This window comes from Saccopteryx bilineata, chromosome 6 (genome assembly GCF_036850765.1).
Source record: "Saccopteryx bilineata isolate mSacBil1 chromosome 6, mSacBil1_pri_phased_curated, whole genome shotgun sequence".
In the NCBI taxonomy this organism is placed as follows: Eukaryota; Metazoa; Chordata; class Mammalia; order Chiroptera; family Emballonuridae; genus Saccopteryx; species Saccopteryx bilineata.
Window position 1 is genome coordinate 165,831,685 of NC_089495.1, and position 18,559 is coordinate 165,850,243.

Genomic DNA, 18,559 nt, shown 5'->3' on the forward strand with positions numbered 1-18,559 from the left:
GTGTGGCTTGCTAGTTCCTTCCTGTTGGAGACCATTTCAACGTGTTTGGGACCACGGTTGCCCAGTGCTGAAGCTTGTATTCTGTGTTCACTTTTTTTCCCCTCATTGCCAGGTTTTCTACATGCTTTGGTTCTGGAAAAATTATTTTTAACAGGCATTTAAAAAAAAAGTTTAATAACCAAATATTATATAAAAATTTAAACGTATAAAAATTATACTCTGTCTGTGGCATGTAGTCTCTAAGAGGACTACCTTCTGGCTTTGTGTAATATTCTCCTCTTGAGCACTGTGCTTCTGACGAATGGAGCGTGGGCACAACGAGGGGATGGCTCTTCCACGACTACCTTGCAAAGGATTGTGACTCCTTCTTGCCAGCAGCCTCTCCCTCCTCCTGCTTTGATGGAGCAAGCTGCCATGTTGGAGTGGCTCACATGGTAAGGAACTGAGGGTTAACCTCTGGCCAATAGCCAGAGAGGAACTGAGGCCCTCAAGAAACTGAATCCCACCAACAATCATGCATGTGAGCTGGGAAGTGGATCCTTCTCCAGTGGAGTTTTCAGTTGAAACCCCAGTCCTGGCCAACATCTCAACTGCAGTCTTACAAGAGATCCCAAAGCTGAGACTCCAGCTAAGTCATGCCTGGGTTCCTACCAACAGAAACTGTGAAATAATAAATAGGTGTTGATTAAGGCAGTCAGTTTTACATGGACTCATTATAGAGTAAGAGGTAACTAATAGTACACACTGGATTATCTGATTTTATCCTTGTGTCTTTTCTCAGAGAGGTTATGTAACCATGGTCAGATCACACAGCTATAAAGTTGTTGACATGGCACTTGAACCCATTCACAGCTGCTTCTCAGAAAAGGCTACAAAACATAGGGTCTCAGAGTGTCTCTTAAGATTTCCTTTGTGAATCTTAGCTCTGTTTTTTTAGAATGACTACCCTGCTTTCATTGTCTGGTGTGGGAAAGGAACAAATGATCACTGATCACCAATTCTGCCAGGGACCCTGGCTGGTTAGGTCGGTATCACTGCACCCAATGTAGTACTGGGCTTCCTAAGGTGGCTTTTGCAGGCACTGGTCCCTCCAGGTTCTCTGTTCAAAGTGTCCCATGGCCCAGTATGTTTGGGAAAGCACTGTATGCTTCTCTTGGAAACTCACTGCATGTGATTCCTTTAAAGGTTCAGAGGAACTGCAGCAAGGGGACCTGCTGACTAGGTCCCAACATCATGGATCTAGTTACGTCAGACCATGGGATGTGTCATCTCACCACTCACATCTCTAGGGGTCGTCCACAAAACACTCTTTTGGAGATGTTGGTTTACAGGCAGTTTTGACACTTGGGTTTTTTGTTTGTTTCTCCAACAATACCTCACAGAAACTTTGTAATTACAAAATAACATTTTCAATTGTATAGATGAGAAAACTGGGAATCAAGGAGTTGTGAAATAGTGTCTCCTCTGGGATGACGGCTGAGCGCTGCAGCCTTGAGGTTAACCCCACTTCCCCTTCCCTCTTTCCTCCCTTCCTTTCTTTCTAAAATTTATCCTAAGGTCCCTAGACATATATATATATAATTTATATAGACATTTATATATATAACATTTAAAAATTAAAACTTCTCCTGTGACTTGGCAACACTGTTTTATATTCTCTTGTACTTTCAGATCACTTTTCATCCTCATCGCCCTTTTCTGAATCCTCACCGTCTCTGGTGCCCCGAACGTCTACTTTCTGTCAGTTGTATCTCTTTGGTCCCCTTTAGCACTCTCCATGGGTGATGACCTCCTCACGGAGCTTCACCTTAGCCCTGAAGAGTGGATGTCCTCAAGTCCAGCTCCTTCCCCGGATCCGTCTCCTGGGCTCAGATCCTATGTACAACTTTTTTTCGATAGGACTCCTGATAGACCCTCTATCAGTGTCTCAGATTCAGATTATATTGATCACCTCCCTTCATACACATCTTTCAGACTTTCTTTTCTTTTGTGTGCCTTTTTTAAAGCTGGGTTACATTGAGTCCATGAACCTGGGACACATCTAAATTCTTCTCTCCTGATCAGTTACATTCAAGTCTTAACAATCCCATATCTCTCACTCCTCTCTTGGCCTCCTGTGATCACTGTCTTCTCATCACCACCATCCTCCCAGCTCCCTCCTTCCCTGGGCACCTTTCATATGTGCACATCTGACCTGATAGGCTTTGTTAGGCACTATAGACGGGGGCCCCATTATCTCCACAATCCAGTCCTTATTTTTCAACAATGTGTGTGAGGAAGTCCTTCCACTCACTTCTGTCTCCTCCAGTGCATCTCCCAGGGGTTCCATGAAGTTCCTGCTTTGTTTGAAATCTCTTATTCTTCAGTTTGGACTCAACTTACATTCCTGACCACACATATCCTTAATTACTTCTTAAAATACTACTTGACAGGCGATCAACTGCTAACAAGTAAAACATTCAGCCTTGTAGTACACTGTGGAGTACAATATACAATATATACCAAAACATTTTAGAAAGGTTCCACCTTTTTTATTTGTGTGTGTGTGACAGAAACACAGAGACAGAAAGAGGGACAGATAGGGACATACAGACAAGAAAGGAGAGAGGTGCAAAGCATCAAATTTTCATTGTGGAACCTTAGTTGTTCATTGATTGCTTTCTTATAGAAAGGTTCCCACCTTTTGAGTCTATAAATCCACCTCTGAAAATTCTGGCTTGGGAAACAATGGAATGTATGAAACATGCTTTAGACCTAGAGAGAGCCATCACAATGTCATTTATAAGGAATATTATCAAAAGTACGATGATGGTCAAGTTGATTATTGAATACCCACCGGATGGAATACATTAATGTGATATATTAAAACACGATGCAACGACACTGTACCTGCTATAAATGTAAGTGAAAGGAACACAAGTGGGGCAAATTGTTCTATGTCAGATTATTGCAACTGTTAAACATGTGAAGAAAAGAGGAAAAAGTAGGCAAAACACCACCGGGCTATGGAGCTCTGAGATTACACAAAGATGTTATTTTTTTTGACAAGAAAATTTTTTGTAGTTTATTTTGTTTTTATATTGAAAAAACTATATATTTTTCTTTAAAGTCACTCAGATATTTTGAAATAAATAAATGAGGATTTTTATTCTCTAAATTATTATTCTTTTCCTTTAGTGAGAAGCAAGGAGGCAGAGTGACAGACTCCCACATGTGCCTCACTGGCATCCACCTGGCAAGCCCCCTACAGAGAGATGCTTTTCCATCTGGGCCGGTTGCTCTGTTGCTTGGCAACAGAGCTAATTTAGCACCTGAGGGGAGGCCATGGAGCCATCTTCAGCTACCAGGCCCACTTGCTCCAACTGAGCCATGGCTGTGGGAGAAGAAGAGAGAGATAAACAGAGAAGGGATATGGGGAAGGGTGGAGAATCAAATGGTCACTTCTCCTGTGTGCCCTGACTGGGAATCAAACCCAGGAAATTCATACTCCGCCAATACTCTACTACTGAGCCAACTGACCAGGGCCTCTCTGAATTCCTAATCTGAAAAGCCCACATTGGAGTAGCAAACTTCCAAATCACCTGGAAAGGTTCCCTAGCCTTCCTATCCAAAGCTAATGTCTCATGCATGAGACAGCCTTGGGGTGGACATGGGAGGTTAGGATTGCAGGCTCTAGAGCCAGACTGCCAATGATCACTTCTCTGTACCTCAGTTTCCTTTTTTAGAAAATGTGCATGGTAACAGAACCCACGTCATAGAACTGTTATGAAGATTAAATGAGTCAATTTAGGGAAAGTCCAGAGAATGGAGCTTGGCAAGGAGTAAGGGTCAATAAACATTACATTATTATTATTATTATTATTATTATTATTATTGCCTGGCCTGTACCTATCTATGCTGATTTTTGTGGGTCCCTTGAGGGTATCTTATTTATATTTACCAATTTAGCTCCTTAAATATGAAAGTTCTTTAAGAAATATTGGTGCTAACTCATTGAGCCAAGTGCCCTAAAGAGAGTCTAACATTCTCCAAAACAAAATGTGCACCCGGGACCTTCCCCAGGAGGGCTGGCACCAGAGCTGGAGCTGGGACTGTGAGTCCTCCAGCAACCCAGGAGCAGGGCAGGGGCAGAGTTCCTGGTCTGCAACCTTGGCGCATGCTCAGCACACTGCTGCTCTTGGATTCTGACCCTTCAGCCTTGCCTGGTTCTGGTTGGGAAACCAGGAGCTTTAGATGTGATCTTCTGGGATGTGACCCTGACTCTTGCTCCTAGAACAAAGGGAAATTATGGCTCTATTGTGAAGGACAGTTTATCTGGAAGCAAAGGGCTAGTTTACCCAAGGCTGACCTGATTGCTAGATCAATTTATGAAATAAATGCCCTGCCTGTACCCAGTATCCCTGGTGGTAACATCCCAGTCTTTGCCTGGAGGTCTCCAGCTTTTCCCAGTACTTTTCTGGGAGTTATATTGATCTTTGGGATCATTTTGGAACAACTTGTCCTCCACTCCCTAGTCTATGGTCTCCAACATAATAAACTTCATGCTCTGAGAAAACAGGCTTTGTGAACCGAACTTCAAAGCTTGGCCATGTGGGCTCTTTGCAGAAGTACTGAACGCAACAATGGGCTTGAACCAGGGCTGAGTAAGGCTGCCCAGCAGTGCTCCTTAACTTGGCCACTATTGTATTCAAAGTCATTTCTGCGTCCCCAGTTGAACAATGCATCTGGCACCCCAACGAAGTCTTCCTTCAAAGCAAAGTTACTCTTGCCAGCAGTGCTAAGTGGAGGGTCCTGGGTATAAAAACCTTCATTATATTTTTCAAAATCAAAGAATTACAATGAAATTGTAATTCTAAATGAAATAATAATATGAAAATAATAGCAATATAAAAAAATGTCCTATAGCCACACAACAGGTAACATTTGCATAAAGAAAGAGAAAGCCTTCCTGGAATCCTAGCTCCCTTATCAAATCATCAAGATCTTTTTAGGTATTTCTAGTCTTTCTTTTTCCTTTTTAACATAGTTGTAATAAGTATATACAAATTTGCCTCTCTGTTGCTTGTTTTACTTAGCATTATAATAGGCATAAAATTGCTATATTATCTTTTTTACCTAATGTTTTAATAATGGGTGTAGAGCATTCTCTCAGAGTAATGTAAGACAACAAATTCAGTTTTGTGGGGGACAGTTGTGCTATTATAAATAAGACTATAAGTACCTGGGAATATAACGTTTTATATGGGTCAGAATTTATGATATTTTATGCTTTGTTTTGCATTTTGATAATGCTGCCATTTTTTTCCCCCATAAAATGAAGACTCTAAATGTATTGCAGTACAAGACTGCAGTTTTTGGTTAAGGTAATTTAAAAAAATCTCCTGACAATTACGAAACATCTCAAACATATAGAAAAACGGAAAGAACAGAATATACTGATTCAGGGTGACTTTTGGGCACAAATACATGTCTTGGAAGAGGCTAAGCAGAAATTAACCAGTGCGCAGAGAAATGTGGCATCTTCCAGATAGTGCCCTTTGGGCATAATAATCATTGCAGTGTATTGGTATAATATTTTATAGGCAGTAGTGTTTTTTAAAATGTCTTCAGGTCTAGTTTCTTGCTGGGTCCTGAACACCCTTAAGGTCTAGCCAAAACAGATGTTATCAGGTGTGACTTTTGTGTTCATAGGTGAGGAAACACGTGATCACAGAGGTTGGGGGTTGCCTAATGTCGCATAGCAAGAGAGGTCCCACTGAAGTACAAGTTCTGGGTTCTCAGCTGAGCTGCCATCTACAGGAACATCTTTCCTTTATTAATCGATAACAGATTTTTCTACAGCCCTTCCAACTCCCTGATTCTTCTTGTCTGTGACTTGGGACATCTTTAGGATATCAGGGTAGGGGCATGTGTCATCGTATTCCAATTGTTGTAAATGCCAACATGAGAATTAAAAAGCAGCTACTACAGAGGGAGTTCAAAGCTCCACATAATTCCAACACTTTTTTTAATGAACAGAATTTCTCCTTGTGTGTAAAAGTAGGGTTAACATGGAGAACGATTAGATCCAAAATGTAGGTGTACATTTGTGCTGGGTTGTCTCCCTTTAAAGAAGAATCCAGGAAGAATTGGATGGTTCCTCACGCAAAAGGCTCACCACCAACATTATTCTCTCCTAGACGTGGTGGGGACTAGCAAAGACTGAAGTCCTTGCCCACGACTCCAATGTGGATTTTCACTGTTAATGGTGGTTTCTCCAGAACAGCTCAAGGGTACAGATTTCAATTTCTTACCTTAGGGATGCAGGTGTCAGCACTCAGAAATGCAATCAGTGGTGGGACCTCGGCCCTCATCTGACGTGGCACCTGGCATCTGGAGCAGGAAGAATTGTCATTGAGCTCACAGGCTACACTTCTCCAACTTTCTTTCCTTCATTTCTTTAGAAAAACAAGTCATCTGTCTCCATCTCTGCTCTATTAACACGTTTAGCAAGCACTGGGCACACTGCCAACACAGGCATTGCCATTTCATTCTCTGGTTGCAGAAACCGAGACTGACAAAGAGTAAGTGGTGTGTCCATCTTGGAAGAGACTGACTCAACTCAGAAGCTATCTACCAGGGTTAGCGACCAGTCCTCTTGACTCTGTAGTCCTGTTTTTATTTGCTGTTGTTTGTTTGTTTACTTGCTTTGTTTTCTGTTTGCTTTTTTCCAACCAAGTCATGGGCATACCAGGAGAGGCTGTGCTTATGCAATTCAGTGCTTTTCTAGCCTTGTGTCATGTTGGACTCTGGGGCCACTCACACTTTGTGTAAACAAAGCTGTCCTGGTCATGACAAACTTTCGCTAGTGTGGAAACAGTTACCGCGATTCAGAGCCAGAAGTCACAGGAGCTCACAGAGATGGCTGCACTGGAAGTGTGAAGTTGGGGAGATGTCCTTCTATCAGTGGGCAGCTTTTTATTTTTATTTTTATTTTTTTACAGAGAAATGCACTCTGCCTTTCCACAGTAGCCAACTTTAGGTTTCCTTTTCTTTCTTTTTTTCTTTTCAGCCTCCAGAAGAGCAGCTGTTCAACATAAAGAATAAATAATAAGGATTGGAAAAGTATTAGGAAGCCTTTTTTTTTTTTAATGGGGCTATCTGCTTCTACTTGCTCTTTGAAAAAAATCAATGAATTTGATTTTTAGACAGTCAGTTACTTAAGCCTGAAAATATTCATTGACATACCATGGGCAGACGAAGTCCACCCGTCCAGCCCTCACTGACTTCTCTGAGGTTAGCCAGATGCTGTCAGGTCCAGAACGTTTTGTGGTGAAAACAGCACCCAGGAGCTGCCATGAACCAGCAGTGGATGGCTGCAAATGGGACAGAGGTCCAAGCGGAGGATTTTTTCTCTTTCTTTCTTTCTTTCTTTCTTTCTTTCTTTCTTTCTTTCTTTTTTTTTTTTGAGACAACGTGACTCTTCTCAGAAACAGATACAAATTCTGTAACAAAATCCACTGGACCAGTAGAAATCCATAGAGATGCTGTCACAATTTGGAACTTTATACCTTGTAACTTAATATTTTGTCCCAAGATTCATGCTGAAATTTTTTTTATAAGTGATTGATTATGAAATTCATTGCTAAGTCAGCCTCCTTCTGGGGCTGGTGGGCAGGGAACCACAGTCAGTTCTGATGGATTATAGAGAAGTGAACCTGGGATGGAGGCTGGGGAGAATTTGGTCCAAAGCACGTACCTTGGAGGCTCACATATTCCAGCACCTACCCAGAGATTCACATGCAATTTTACTCCTTATAGAGAAGGGTTCAGGCCCCTCAAATGCAAGTCTGTCTTCACACTGTGACTTGTTAACCTCTTCCTTTAGTCAACAGTTTCAAATTTATTTCATGCCATCATTATTTCTGTTGCCCAGACATGCCAATGGGATATCAATATTATTTCTATGAGAATTTTATTTCATCATGAAGATTTCAGGCAAATTAGTTAACAGCTTTCTGCTCACCAAGGAATCTCTGGCAAACAGGACAGAGACCATATAATCCAGGGAAGGGAGGAGGGCACCAACTTTCATTGCACTCCTCCTAAATCAGATGCTTTACATAGATTAAGAGGAATTCATCCTAGGCAATAGTCCTGTGAGGACTGACAAAGAAAGGAAGACTTATGGAGGTTGAAAAAGTTATCCAAGGTCTCAAGACCAGACTTTAAAAGCAGGCAGACAGAAGGCCAATGTCTACAGTCTTTCCACTTACAAAGCACCGGCTTTCAAATGCAGAATGCCGTAACTCTTAGACCAGCTCCTGAGATCTGCACACCAGCCAGGGAAGAAGGGACAGCAGCCACGTAGTATCTGGGAGTCAGGAAGAGCCCATAAGAGCTCTTGGGAGCCCTAAATAAACCAGATTCACAACAACTCAAGACCAGTCTTCCTCCTCCAGGATGCAGTTCTCCTTTGCTTGGATGGAAAGGACGGGCTGACATTGGTACAACAGGAGCCTAACCTTCTGTTCGGGGCTGCAGCTTGAAGGTCTCACTTTGAATGATCCAAGCCCTCACCTAGCTATCAAGGTATGTAGGGCTGACTTGTCACCTTCAGCCTGTACCAGGGAACAGCCAGATGGCATTCAGGCTGATTCTGTGTCGCTGACAGACTAATCTGCCCAGGTACAAGAGTAAACAGAAAGCTTGGGGACACCATATGTCCCTGACTCATCATGCTTGCCAGAATCACCATAATTCTACATGGCATATGCTGTCCTGGGCCAAGGTGAGAGGTGGGTCAGAGGAAATGTTTCTTGAAATTGAAGGCTGAATGAATAGAAACATAAAGGCATATATAGGGAGTGTGCATCTGTTAATCATATCCTGACTGACTTTTTGTTTGTTTGTTTGTTTTAAATGGGCTTTGTTTCCAGTGTTCACTTTGTCACCCCTTCCAGCACTGCCACTTGCAGGCCCTCGGAGATGTGCACTGAATGCAAGTGTTGAATTCTTAATTCATTTTCTTTGAAAACTGGGCTAGAGTTTCACCCTAAATTGAAAATTATGTGCTTTACACTTTCAGCACTTCTCAGTTTGGACCAGCAACTTTTGAAGTACTTAAGAGCCCCAACCTTTCCAGTGCTTCATAGTCATTTAAGATTTTGAGACTGTGATTGACTGTGGGAAAGAAACTGCAGAAAGGAAACCGCAGATAAGGAGGTCTACCGTACTTGATTCGGGCATTGGGAGACTTTTAAGTATAGTTGGAACAACTCGGGTATGTAAATCTGCTCTTTCAATTGTAAAATAAAATCTAAATACATAGCAACTACATCTGATGTGAATCTGGTATTTGTATTGAGATGCACACTAAGTGTAAACTTCACCCTAGATTTCTGTTAATTTATACAAAAAAAGAATGTGAAGTATTCCATAAATACTTTTATATTTATTATACATTAAAATTATGCTATTTTGGATGTATTGATTTGAATAAAATACATAATTAAAATTAATTTTACCCATGTATTTTTACTTTGTTATGTAGTTTCTAGAAAATGTGTAATATATATACTTAAGTATATATTATATAAATATGTGTTATATATAATATATATTTACACATTATATATGATTATACAATATATAGCTGTGTGGCTTGTGTTATATATCAATTGGACAGCACTGATCTACAAAGGAAGCTTCAATAAATACCAAATAATCCACATACACAGATCGTACTCTCTGATCGTAATGAAATAAAATAAGATTAGTAACAACAATGAGAAAGCTTTAAACATCTCCTTGGTCCATTAAAAAATTTACTACGTGGTCATTGGGGTTAAGAGAAAAATTTAAAATGACAAAATATTTAAAATAAAACAAGAAACACAAGTGTCAAACGTCTTTTGTGCTCCATAGTTAAAGTAGCACTTGAAGTTTTGTATAGTTTTTAATGCATTAATAGTAGGCAAAGTATATTAAAAAACCAAAGACCAAAGAGCATAATTAAATATATTAGGAAAACCCCCAAAATAATAACAGAATAAAAGCAAAGCAACAACAAGGAAGGACATAAAAGAGGTAAGATGGGAAATCACCAAAAGAGCCCAAATTCCTAAAATAGGATGCTTTGAAAAGTAAGAGGATAATGGTGCGCACAAAACCCTACACACTCATACACTTTGAAACTAGATTAAATGGGGAGTAAAGAGGGACAAATACATACCCCAGCCAGGTGGGATATAAAACTGAGAGGCATGGAAAAGTGGTTATCAAGGGAACGGGGGTGGGGGAAAGGAGGGTAAAGAGGTTCAAGTATACCTGATGGGAAAGGATTTGACTTTGGGTGATGGGCACACAATACAATCAAGACTTCAAACGCTATAGAGATGTTCACCTAATACCTATGTACTCTTTCTGATCTATGTCACCCCATTGAATTTAATTTCTTTTTTTTTTTTTTTTTTTTCATTTTTCTGAAGCTGGAAACAGGGAGAGACAGTCAGACAGACTCCCGCATGCGCCCGAACGGGATCCACCCAGCACGCCCACCAGGGGCGATGCTCTGCCCACCAGGGGGCGATGCTCTGCCCATCCTGGGCGTTGCCATGTTGCGACCAGAGCCACTCTAGCGCCTGAGGCAGAGGCCACAGAGCCATGCCCAGCGCCCGGGCCATCTTTGCTCCAATGGAGCCTTGGCTGCGGGAGGGGAAGAGAGAGACAGAGAGGAAAGCACGGAGGAGGGGTGGAGAAGCAAATGGGCACTTCTCCTATGTGCCCTGGCCGGGAATGAATTTAATTTCTAAGTTAAAAGATTTAGTTTAAATGGGCAATGTCACAAAGAAAAACAGTGATCCTGACTAGAGGAATCCAAAGAGGGGAAGCTGGCATGAATCAAAGGAGGCAGTCCACTCCCTGAAACACACCTTCAGGGCAGACTGCACCATGCACCTCCTGAGGGCTCTGCGTGCGTCCCTCACGCACAGGGGCCGCATGCGAGTGGGTGCTATGTCAGTGTCTTGGAAGCCAGAATGCAGACGGAGGGTAAAGGGGAAGTAAAAACGTAAAGTAAATCAGGAGAGGGTCATGTGCGCACCTGAGGTGTTACAGCCGGATATTGTTAATATTTCAGTTCTTTGCACTTGGGGAGATGTATAATGTTCTTTTCAATGTTTTAAAGAACTTTTGGGTGATTGTCCCAGCCCATGACTTTCTCACTCTTTCTGGCATTCTAAAAACATGCTAACACAAAATTTAAGTATGTCACTTCCCAATGGTTTGTCTTGCTCTTTAGTTTCTAAATAGAAAGCTCCTTAGAACTGAAATGGCTTTTATTTCCCCAGGATACATTCTTGTGCTTAGATGTTCACTAAATCAGTAGTGCTTAGGGGTTATTGATTGATTCTATATGACAACACTTGATGCTAAGTAGTGATACTAAAGCCTAGATGTGTGTGTGTGTGCGTGGGGGGGGGGTTCGGAGAGAGCGACAGAGAGAGAGAGAGACTAAGGGGGATAAACTTTCTTGGCTTCTTCTTGGATTCTGTAGATACAATCAAAAAGATTAATATTGGGCTTATCTGCTGGTCACAGTATCTTAATTTTATAGCTGAAATGATCTGATTTATAAATTAAATGCAGCACTTGCTCAGTGAGCTGGGGTGAGCCATGCAACACCCAGAAAAGAAGATAGAGACATCTGAACTGTCTGAAATACCCAACTGATCAAGACATCGCTGTTTACCTCACATATCTGATAATGACTAAACCACCTTTGTGCTGGGCCTGTCCGCCCCTCCGCATCAGCTGCAAGGCCTCTATCTTTGCACACAGAGGAGAGGAGCAGCAGGTTGGAGCCTCAGGCTCAGTTGATCTCCAGGTGTGTTTCCATTGGTTGCAAGGGCCAGGTTGAGCTTGATTTGCTTCAGTACATAAAGATAAGAAGCTAAGGGCCCCTTCCGAAAGCAAACAAGTTTAATTTGCACCACCACCTCCCATGATTCACTGGATGGAATTTATGATGGTGTTAACCCTTTTCCACAAAAGTAGCAAATGAATCAGTCTTAATAAGAAACAAATCCACAGCAGATGCTCATTGAAGCCCACAGGGGAAATTTCACTGAGAAGGCCATTGCCCCTCCACAGGGTCCCCCAGAAGTAGGAGTACAGACTGGCTAAGATCTTTTAAGGAGAAGCAACTTCAAGTACTAACAAAACAAGTCTTTGCATGTGCCAAGACCTGCCGGCCTCTCTCAGCAGTGGGAATTCAGACAAAACTTCAGGAATGCTTTGCGGGCAGCTGTGGCGCATTCAAAGCAGAAAAATGGCCTAATCTTTGCAAAACCAACAAAGATAAGCAATAGCTTTAGCTGGGTTGAAATTAGCCAACACACTGCTACACAATGTCCTTGTGACCATTATCCAGGCTCTGACCGCCGAATGGCACCGCTCAAGTATGCTGGCAATGTTTAACAAACCATCTGTCTTGTACCTGTTCCCACTGAACAGGAGCCTTTGTCTGAACCCTGGCCCCATCCAGCATGTCTGCTGTCTGCTCGCCAGCCAGTGAAACCTCCTGGTTGCATTAATTTCACAAGCCCCTGACTGTGGTTTGCTGTTCGCAGAGTGGCTCCAGTGGAGGCCAAACTTGAAAAGGGGGCTAAGAATCTTGTCTCTGTCCGTCTAATACTTTACATACCACCCTATGTGTAAAGAGCCTTCTTGCTTATTTGGTTTTTCCTTGCATTTTCTTCTTTTAGAGGAATTTCAACATTCATTCAAAAGTACCTATTGGTGCTTTTATTTTTTACTTTGGCCAATTGCTCTTAAATTAGAACCACTCACTCTCTCATATATATTTTTTATTCCTCAGTGAAAGATTTTCTGCTGAAATATCATACGTTCAGGAGCTTACTGGTGTTTATGTAAGTGACAGGGTAAAACATTTGAACTTAATATTTTCACAGGTCTAAAATAATCAGATATTGGCATTTTCATCTGATTCAATATGTATATATATATATGTTTCTTGGAAAAATTGCCCATTTTATCTAAAGGTACAGGTGTGAGATAACTAAACCAATATATGGTTTTATTTTGTAAAAAAGAAAAAAATCATTTATAAAGCAAAATTCTCTTTTCAGAATTTATTTCTCCTGCTTTGCTCAGAAGTAAAATGTTCTCATCTTTTTTTCCCTCAGATGTCACAATATCCATATAATTATGATGATCTCAGGCACACCTTCAAACAACAATGGAGAGAATCCTCTTCGAAGCTGAAGTCATCTTTGAAACTCACCCATCAAGCCCTTACACCAGCGGACTGGAGACTGGAACCTGGACACCAGACACCTCCCTCGCTTGGACTCTCCAGACAAGAGATTCTTATCTATTAAAGGGACTACATTTGGCAAGGGACAAACACAGGGTTAGATGCATGAGGGGGCTCCAAAACAGGTAGAGTATAAAGTTGAAAAGAGTTCTGTATTTAAAAATCTTTGAGTATAGGTTTACAGCTCTGAGTAAGGGAAACACAGAGTTAGTGAAGCTACTGTAACAACCATAACCTGCACGCCTGTTTGCATACTTACCACTGTCATTCTAAGTTTGTCCACCCTTGGAAGCACCCACTTCCACTTTATAGCAGTTCTTTGGTAATGTTAATTTCATTGTTCTCCCAGGGATGTCCTAAGCACAGTGTTGTCTTTAGAGAAGAGAGATTCTCATAGGTATGTTGTCATTCCAGAATAAGTTTAGAAAACAAAACATTTAAAGCAGCAGCATAACAAATATTGTTCTTAAAGTCTTACTGAAGCCAGGAAGGAAAGCAGAAAGTGTGTGAGTGTGTGTGTGTGTGTGTGTGTGTGTGTGAGTGTGTGTGTGAGTGTGAGTGTGTGTGAGTGTGTGTGTGAGTGTGTGTGTGTGTGAGTGTGAGTGTGTGTGTGTGAGTGTGTGTGTGTGTGAGTGTGTGTGTGTGTGTGAGTGTGTGTGTGTTTCCCTTCAGATTCTAACCATCAGGGTTTCTAAGCCAAAGGAAACAGATGAGGGAGGGTTCTGCCAGATCGGTGGCCCCGGTACAGGCTTGAAGAAAGAGAAATTTGTTTATATTTTTAATCTCATCTTTTAATTTTAATTTAATATCATGCGTAATATGTTTTGTAAGGTAACCTAATATTCGATGCATTTTACATTAATACAATATATTGTTCATTAAACAATAATGTATATTTTATGATATAGAAACATTAATACAATTATATATAAATACTTATATGTATAATTTACTCATGAATATATTTGTTCCCCTTCCACCTGGACTGTACCCACCTTTGGCTGTGGCGAGCAGTGCTGCTGTGGCATTCATGCACATGGGCTTGTCTGAACCCCTGCTCTCAGTTCTTTTAGAGTGGAGCTGCTGAGTTGTGTAGTAATTCTATTTTCAATGTTTGAGGGACCACCAGACTGCCTTCCACAGGAGCTGCACCCTTTTACTTTCCCACTAGCCAGGTACAAATGCCAATTTCTCCACATCCTCCTAAACACATATTCCTTTTCTAAAAATATGTATGGCCCTTTTGGTGGGTGTGAACAAGTATCTCATTGTGCTTTTGATGTGCATGTTCCAGGAAACATTTTTGCTCATAGGACCTTTGGAATGAATGTCAAGAACAAGGATACCTTAATAGGGTCCTTCTTCCTGAAGGACATCATTGCCAGTGGGAGAAGGAGTGGCAGCTGTGTACCCGACTGTAAGGGGAAAAAAAGAAGAGGTGTTAACTCCATACAGAGAGGGGAGAAGGTCCCCGAGCCCAGAGACTGGAGATGGCCAGGCTTTGGGAACTGAGGGGAAAGAACGTATTGCCGGTAGATGACCTCATAGTGGGCCAGACTCTTAAAATCCTAATGACTGGAAAGGCACCGAAATGTGTTCTGTGTCCCCAGGCCAGCGGGGCCATCCTGATGCAAGAGCAGGCAGGAACTCATAGAACACAGCAAGATCTTGGGCATGGGAGGAGCAGGTGGGAAGTGTGGGTGCAAAATACATCAGCAGATGTACAAATACATGTTATCCTGGAGCAATGCTTGTTTGTAAGCCTGCAAAGCCTCTCCTCTGCCTTGAGTGTGAATGATGAGGCTTATCTTGGTCATACTTTAGAATCACCTGGGGAACTTCAAAGCTCCCAATAGCCAGGCAAACAAAATCAGACACACTATGCATGGGACGTAGTGTTAGTGTCTTACCGTTCTCCTGGTGATTCCAATGGACAGAGAAGAATGAGAAAAGTAGAATTTTAAGTTTATAATAGTAGATTTAAAAAGCAGACCTTATAGATTGTTGTTTTGATTATAAAAGAAATAAGTGCATGCTATAGAAATTTGGATGGAATGAAGATGTTGACAGAAAATGCCACTTGTAACCTCATGGCCTGTGGCTGCTGTACATGACTCAGCCTAAGCCCTGTTTGGAGCTCCATTTTTGGAAGGGTAGACAGGGCTGGCAGCCAGAGCAGGGCTGTGGTCCTGAGGACACACAGGATGTGATGGATTTTCTGGATCCCAGCACTGTGGCGGGCACAGAGAGAGCTGCACTCAATAAATGTGTGTAGGGTGACTGAATGGAAGCAGAAAGGCATGAATTCATGAAAAGCGGTCCAAGACACGGTCTCTGCCTTCTAGGAACCTACAAAAGGGCTGTTGAATAGGCATTACAATGACAATAATCAGATGGCAATAATAGTTCCTGCTTCGGTGGCTCTGTGTGTCTGTGCACGCAGCCCCGCAGCCAGGGAAACCAGGGGAGAGTTTTTGAAAACTCTGTTTGGTAGCTATGGCTTCTCTTATCTTTATTAATGCCCTGCAAGGCACTGACACATTTCCCTGGTTGGATAAAACAGGTAAACAGGTGCAGAGCAAAACCCAACAAAACAGGTTGCCAGCGGTACCCAGAACCCACCTGATGGTCACAGAGAGGCCAGTGAGAGAGGAGAAAACTCTGCCTCTCAGATGGGAGTTATTCTGTTGATTGTTTGCTTCTTTGTTTAATAAAATTTTCCTAAGTTCTGTGGCCTACAGATAAATTACCATATTTCCCCATGTATAAGATGCTCCTATGTATAAAATGCACCTTAACTTTGGGGCCCAAAATTTGAATAAAAAAAAAAGTGTTACACAAAGTTATTGAACTCAAGTTTTATTCATCATAAAATTTATACAACTCCTCATTACTGTCAAAACTCCCATCCATTAGCTTGTCCTCATCTGTGTCCGATGACAAATCACTGTCTTCCTATACTGCCTTGTCCTCAGTTCCATCTATGGCATTTAAAATGCCACAACCGCTGTTATAAGACACACCCAGCTTTTAGACCCCAAATTCTTCAAAAAAAAAAAAAGGTGAGTTTTATACATGGGGAAATAGAGAGTGTAAGTTGATAAGCTGAGAGCATTTTCCAATTAAAGCTTCCTCTTCTGAAATGGTAGGTGTGCTACAAATAACACTTCCACGGGAGATCTGGGGTCTTGTCTTGTTGTCAACTATTCATATGACCTTAAGAAATTTCCATAATCTCTCTGACCTGCAAAACAGGCAGCAGTTTCTGTTCTGCTTTCCTTGGCTGGTGTTTATACAAATTCAGCAAGATAGATGTACTGATCCAAAAGGCACCCTTTACTCCTTAGGTATTCTTAGCCTCCTGTTACTTCCAGGGTTAGGGGTCCCTAGGTCCCTAGACACAGAACATACCATATTGACTTCAGCTGGGTGGCAGTCATGACCTCTGCTGCCTCTTCTGTGCTGAGGGATGGTGGCAGCCCCCAGTCGCTAGTCAGTACTAGATTTGCACAAGAACATTAAAAAACAACACATGCAGTTTTATTAGCCACTGTTGCTATTTTAATTTTATCACTTTTTCTACCTGACACTTCCATTACTCTTCTCTTCTGTTCAAAGAGAAAATGGCCTTTTCCCTCACAGCTAATTCCATTTCTGGTTTTTTTGAGAAAAAAATTTTTTTTGCAATCCAGATTGAAATGTGTTTGGGTAGCTTTAAATGGCTGATAAGTTGGTGATGAAACTGGGGGTAAGGACTCTGACCTCTGCTGGACACACCAGAGCCCTTCCGTAGAAGAGCATTGCGGAACTTTGCTCTGGGCCTGTGCAGAGGCTGTCACCGTGTGCTGCAGGGTCATGGGGATGGGCTGGCAGGGGCCAGATCACAGCTTGTCACTATTCTGTTTGAAAAGCTGGTGTCTTAGGAGCTTTGTATTTCTACATTTTATGTTATTTGAAGATTTTATTTTATTATATTTTATTTTTGTGATAGAAACAGAGAGAGACAGAGAGAGGGACAGATAAGGACAGACAGGCAGGAAGGGAGAGAGATGAGAAGCATCAGTTCTTCATTGCAGCACCTTAGTTGTTCATTGATTGCTTTCTCATATGTGCCTGGACCAGGGGCCTTCAGTAGATCAAGTGACCCCTTGCTCAAGACAGCAACCTTGGGCTCAAGTTGGTGAGCCTTGCTCAAACCAGATGAGCCTGTGCTCAAGCTAGTGACCTCAGGGTTTCTAACCCAAGTTCTCCACATCCCAGTTCAATGCTCTATCCACTGTGCAACCACCTGGTCAAGCAAGATTTTATATGTTTTAGGTTAGCTATATCACAGAATTTTTTGATGTGCTTTAATTTCAAAAATGAATTTGAAATCCTGACTTGTTTCTGAGCTTCTTGAGAGGAGAGGGGTAGATTATCTTTTTTGACCTAGAGAGGGAAGATACTACACCTGTCTTAGATCTGCTGACTAATTGGGCCACAACTTACTAACTCCTCTCTGGGCTTCACTTTTCTCATCTGTAGAATGGAGAAGTTGGAGCGTTCCTGAGTACTTAAACTTAAAAAACAAAAAGTCCTGAAGATAGGCAGCATGGCAGAGTAGGTAAGAGCTGCAGTCACCCCCTCCCACGACCAGATAAAAATGACAAATAATTTACAGAAAAATACCAGGATGACTATCTGAAGTCAGCTGACTAAAAATCTTATAACTAAAGACATATAGAAGAAGCCATGTCAAGACTGGGAGGAGGGAAAGAGATGCAAAGTAGGCTTGCTCAGCACCCTCTGTGGTGGTTGAGAATCAGGAGCGTTATCTCAGCTGCAGAGGTCCCCTTGAGTAGTGAGGGGTTTCAACAGCACACTGGGATCCCCAGCTCAATCCACCAGTGCCAAGAAGGGGAGCTCCCCATAACATCTATTTGTGAAAATCAACAGATATTCCATTGGCTCCGGTGAAACAGAAGGTTGTTAGAAACCCAGTCATTCTCTTAAAGTGGCAACACACACATCCTCACTGACAGCCATGCACCCTGGCCTGCAGCAGAGAAACAGCAGCTCAAGCGAGCTGGAGTCATACAGGGAGAGACTGAGTTGTGTGACTTCAGGAAAAGACTGGAGGAACAGCCACCGATACCCTTGTGTTTAGTTCCTCTCCCACACAACTCATGGACACCATCTTCCTGGTTTGAACATTGACCCCACAATGGCATCAGCCTGGGGAGATGCACTAGCCCCAACATC

The 18,559-nt window shown here is 42.0% G+C and overlaps 1 long non-coding RNA gene across 4 annotated transcripts in view; it reads left to right on the top strand.

The window, feature by feature from the left end:
- The window catches only part of LOC136309162 (uncharacterized), a 69,631-nt gene extending 53,480 nt beyond the window's left edge, over window positions 1–16,151 (top strand). For 2 of the 4 annotated variants that reach the window (XR_010726244.1, XR_010726243.1), the window contains 4 exons: window positions 8,442–8,571; window positions 9,068–9,262; window positions 11,629–11,866; window positions 13,188–16,151. This is a non-coding gene — a long non-coding RNA (uncharacterized lncRNA). The remainder of the gene's footprint in view (window positions 1–8,441; window positions 8,572–9,067; window positions 9,263–11,628; window positions 11,867–13,187) is intronic. The other 2 variants (XR_010726245.1, XR_010726246.1) reach the window with 2 other exon arrangements.
- The last annotated feature ends 2,408 nt before the right edge of the window (window positions 16,152–18,559 follow it).